General features: G+C 50.2%; 1 long non-coding RNA gene across 2 annotated transcripts; it reads left to right on the top strand.

Annotated features, from left to right (window-relative positions):
- The first annotated feature begins 229 nt into the window (after positions 1–229).
- On the top strand, positions 230–4,724 carry LOC114622420. 2 transcript variants are annotated; one of them, XR_003711590.1, is made up of 4 exons: positions 230–341; positions 900–971; positions 2,169–2,356; positions 3,460–4,724. It is a non-coding gene; the product is annotated as an uncharacterized LOC114622420 (long non-coding RNA). The 2 variants fall into 2 exon arrangements; XR_003711589.1 differs by lacking the exon at positions 3,460–4,724 and adding an exon at positions 2,972–3,020.
- Positions 4,725–5,089: the final 365 nt, after the last annotated feature.

Here is a 5,089-nt window from a genome sequence, read left to right as displayed (position 1 = left end):
CCAGGGCAGCGTGGCTACTCCCTCACTAGTTGCCTAAACAGGGCGAGCATGGGGAGCTTGGCAAGCGAGTACTCACTGAGCACAAGTTGCCAAGTTTGCCTGGGGCTGATGACTTAAGTACGAGTTTCAGTTTATTCCTCCAGTGGCCGACCAAAGGTGGATTTTTAAACTGATAAACACACCTGTGTTTAGCACAGAAGGGGAATTCGCCCAGCTCCCTAGTCCTGGTTGGAGAACAGTAAGTTTTATGGGCAAAAGAGCTTATTGACATCTTTCAGGAAGCAGCTTCTGCTTGTGTGGAAGGCACACTGTCTGTCTCATTGAGCCCTTCGCTCCTGAAGGTAGGTAGTATTACCCCCATTTTACAGAGAGACAGACAGACACTCTAAGTCCAGTCTGTGGAGTGCCTATCTGTCTTTGAGCCCAGGAAAGTGACTAATGTGTATCCTAGGAACTAGGAAGGTTGGTGTGATGAATGCCTAAAAATAGGCATTTTCCTTTTACATTTTCCCACCCTTAGAACAGGTATTATGAGGCAGGTACACAGCTGAAAGGGAAAAAAATCAGCAAGGTAACTCAGTTCCTAGTGAAATGTCATTTCTCCCCTTCATCCTGACATCAACGAAGCCCACAGAGGATGAAGACAGACAGACAGACAGACAGACAGACAGACAGACAGACAGACAGACACAGAGAGAAAATAAAGGGAGGAAGGGGAGACAAAGGGCAAGGCAAGACCGGGGCCATAGTGATTTCCCCTCCACACAGGCTGCAGCCCCAGTGGGTTTGGGGGTGCTGAGCTCCCTGCTGTAAAATCAAGGGCAAGCTGGAGGGGTGCGTCTTCTCTTTTAAATAAGCCCTTGTTCTGACAGTATCTCATCCCCTGTTTCCTGCTACAGAAAGGGCCATCCAAGGAAAGCTGGACTTCTGATGCCTCCGTGAGCAGAGTGCTTAGGCCCACCCAGGCCCAAGTAAGACTACTGACACTGCTGCCGCAGCCTCCTCCTCCTCCTCCTCTTCCTTCTTCTCTTCCTCTTCCTCACCTTTCCACTCTATCTCCTGGCTCCCTTGCCCTCTGGCTCCCTCCTCCCCTACCCCCTACTCTCTTCTTCCTTCCCTTCCTCCAGGGCACCCCCAGGCCCCCAGGAGGCCGGGGCATCCAGCAAAGCCGATCTCTGTGAAATGTTATCAGAGGAAACACTTGAGAACAAGTAGCTACACCTGCTGTCACCGGCTTCCTAGGCCCCCAACCTCCATGCAGGTGTCTCCATGGGAAGAAAGGACTCATTCAGGACTGTGGCTGGTAGTTTTTCAGCCAAGTTCCTCAGATATGGCAGAAAGGAAGGACGGGAGGAGGGAGCAGAGCCCTCCCAGGTGCCTCAGGATCAGAGCAGGCCACCTAATGTCATCTATGGTGGCCCTGGGAAAGATGGATGGATGCTCTGTAGCTTACGTGATCACCTGTGCCCTGGGTCACTAAGACTAGAACTGACTCCCAGGGCTTCATGAAGACAATGGGATCTGATGCCTTGAGCCACAAACATAGTGTATGACTCTGCAGAGAGAGAGAGAGAGAGAGAGAGGAAGAGAGAGAGAGAGAGAGATCGTGAGCCCACTAAACCCCGAGAGTTCGCTTATCCCAGGGATATTCTACTACTGTGGCATCCTCCCCCTCATCACCCCGACCTACACACTGCATTCCAGAAGACCCTGAGCCAGCAGGCTTCTTCATGTCTCTCTCCCTGGGACATCAGCCGAACACCTGTCCGCCCACACGCAGGCACTGCACCTGGCCACCTGGCCTGCAGAAAGCCTCTGGGGCCTTTTCCCACGGATTCTGACCAACTTCTGCCCCCACATCGCTCTGCCTCGTCACGCTCGGGCATCAACCTTTAATGGTCATTCTCCCCCCCCAACCCCCAAAGACTTGAAGTTCTCTCAGGCCCACAGCCTGGTTATTCATGCTTGCTAACATCAGCTACTTCTAATAAATGCTCGATAAATGCTCACTGAGCAAACACCCTTACATACAGTTCATCCCACTGCTAAAGGTAGGAGCCCAAGTTAGGAGGGAAACCTGTCTTCAAGATGTCCAGAGCTTGTAAAGCAATAGGCCTGGAATTTCAAGTTCACTTGAGTTCTGACCCACCTCATGATCTTCTTCCAAGTAGTGGACACCCCTTGGGAATAGTCAACGCAATGGTTGTTCAAGTGTGCGATGGACCACAAAGCTCACGTGTGGGAATCTGGAACTGTCTACAGTAAAAAGGACACACTGGGTGCTGGGATGTGTTTACTCCTGCGTCTTTTCATCTGCATGGGACTCGCATAGATCATGTGACTGGGAGGCAGGCTGGTAAGCATGAAAGAGACTGCTGTCAAAGACTTGGGGGGGAAGCTGGGTGTTCAGAGTTCACATGTGTTCATTGACTTCTACGCATCCAGTGTCTGCTCCCAGCACAAGTAGCTAAATGTCTCATCACCCTGCCCTGCAACAGACCGTTCCAGACAGGACTCATCTCTGAGGAAATAAGAGGTCATAAGGGGACACAAGAACCAGGAGTGGGGGATGGGATTAGTTGCCAGTTGTGTGACCCTAGACAAGGCTCTGAAGTCCCCAGGGCTGGGTAGCAAGGGCTTAGTGATCCCCTGCTAAAATATACATGAAGCCATTTAACCATAGTCAGTCCATAGGATCCTCCTGGGGCGGGGAGTGACCCTGTCTCCACAGTGCAGCCCCTTGCCCTGGGGCCAGTCAGACCACATCAATGACATCCTGAAGCCTGCCCCTTTGTACTGCTAATGGCCAGTGCGAGCAGACCTGCCTGCCACACCAGGCCCCCATGAAGAGCCTCAATCAGCATGGGAGAGTATTCACAGCACAGAAAGGGGAAATGCTGACAAGCAGAGCTTTTTGTTTCGGGGGCAGAAGTGATATCTGTAGTTAACCATTCACCACATTCCGCTGCAGCCATGGGTAACCAGGCAGAACCATCCCATCCTCCACCTGCCCTGCCCCACCCTTGCCTTCTCTTTGTACCAGGAAGTCCTGCGAGGACCTGGAGAGCCCCAGGTAGATATGTCCTAGTGATGACTGCAGGACCAGAACACTGCATCCTGTCTGTATCTGGGGTCTCTAAGCAGCACACCTAACCTTATCACATCTGTTGGTTCCCTGCCACTCCTTTTAATGTGTGTGTGTGTGTGTGTGTGTGTGTGTGTGTGTGTGTGATAGAAGTTGATATCAGATGCCTTCCTCTATTGCTCTCCACATTATTTTTGAGACAAAGTCTTGTCACCAAACCTGTTGTTCATGATTGCCTAGAGTGACTAGCCAGCATGCCCCAATGATCCTCCTAGCATTCTGCCTCTCTAGTGCTGGGATTACAGAGGGTCACACGCCCAGCTTTTTATGAGGCATCGGGGATCCGAACATTGATCCTCGTGCTTGTTTGACAGGCACTTCACTGACTGAGCCATCTTCCCTGATTATTAATGCTAACCAAGAACCCAGTGTAAAGGAGTTGTTCCGCAAATGTTCACTGAGCAAACACCCTTCGCTGCATTCCATTCCGCTGCTACAGACAGAACACCAAGGCTGGGAAGAAGCCACCAAGTTTCTAAGTGGCAGGTAGCCACTGGAGCTCAGATGGTATTTCAGTGAACTTCCAGGATCATTGTGAGTGCTTGCCCTCTCTGTGTTCTCCCAAAAGACAGTGGCCATATTTGGGGGTAGTCGAGACAATAGGCTAGGCCTTGGTAATAGAAACATCTATGTCAGAGCTTTGGGTCAGGTACACCGGACACAGCTGTTTGTGCAGCACCCGCCCCCTGCCTTACACTTATGGTCACCAAGCTCCCCCCATGTCTCCCCTCCTCCTTGCTCCTTTGATCCTTATGAACTCTCAGAGAAAGTGCCCAGTGAAGGGTTCTTGAGGCCAAGCAAATCCAGGAACAAAGACCTACTCCTCCAGGGAAGTACTTCTGAGACTTTAGACCATCCTAAGTATGAGAAGTTGCCTGTAGCCAGAGAGCCCTCTCTGGCTTATCACATGTCCTTATCCCACAGTTGGGCAACCGGAACTTTTCAAAGCCACTTATCTGAAGGACATAGAGCTGGGGCTAAAAGCTCCCAGTGTCAAATCTGAAACTGGAAACCATGGTCACTTTCCATCGTGGGCCTATCCTATTCTATCAAAGAATGTGTCCCTGAGTCAAATTTCTCTTGAAGAACTTCTCTTGGGCAAGTCTGCTTTAGCCACCAGCCAGCTGCCATCCCGTGTGCTGGGTTCCCTGGAATAGCCCACCTGTGGTTTTCTTCATGTGATAGGAGAGTTGGAAGGTATTCCCCAAGCTTCCCTTTAGAAAAGGTTTCGGATAATAATTAGCTTTCACAAAATAAGTGTCTATATAAGGTGGTGGTCAGGTGGATGCTCTCTGTCTAGAATGCCTAACAGCGGCTGTCACTGTGCAATGGTACTCATCTTCCAGGCCTGAGTGGCAATGCAGATATCAGTTCTCTAGAGATGAGGATTCAAAGCCAAGCCATTCTCCATCTCTGCCCTAGGCTGGTTGGAGGGCTTAGAAACTGTTCTCCCAATTATAAGACTTAGACCCTTCCAGGTACAGCAATTCCCGAGGCCTGGCCTGGATTGTTCTCCTTTGGTCCCTCTATTGATTTTGTAAATAAATTCCCTGCAGTGGAGACTTTGCTGACTAACATATACCTGGAGTGGTTTCTTTTTTCTTCCACAGTGAGCTCTGCCTGCTACATCAACTCTAAGGTCATCAGATGCAGACAACTTGCTATATGAAAAAACCCGAGTCTCTTTATTCAAACACTTTCCTAGATTCTACAACAAGGTCTTACTCCTAACAGGGGGTGCTGATGCTCTCCTTCACTAGCTTCTCATCAGGGAATACCTAGAGCTAGGCTGTGCTGGGTTGCCTCATACACACAATAGGTTCATCAAATTCACGCTACAGTTTGATCCTCTGTTGAGGAATGTCTTAGGGGTCTATAAGCTAATATGTACCCCAGCTTCGGTTGACAAAAAATTGGGGTGCCACTCTCCCTCTACAAAATCAT

The sequence above is a fragment of the Grammomys surdaster genome, unplaced genomic scaffold (assembly GCF_004785775.1).
Source record: "Grammomys surdaster isolate TR1022 unplaced genomic scaffold, NIH_TR_1.0 188, whole genome shotgun sequence".
NCBI classification, from domain to species: Eukaryota; Metazoa; Chordata; class Mammalia; order Rodentia; family Muridae; genus Grammomys; species Grammomys surdaster.
The sequence above is the reverse complement of the archived record's forward strand: the minus strand, read 5'-3'. Positions and strand labels throughout refer to the sequence as shown.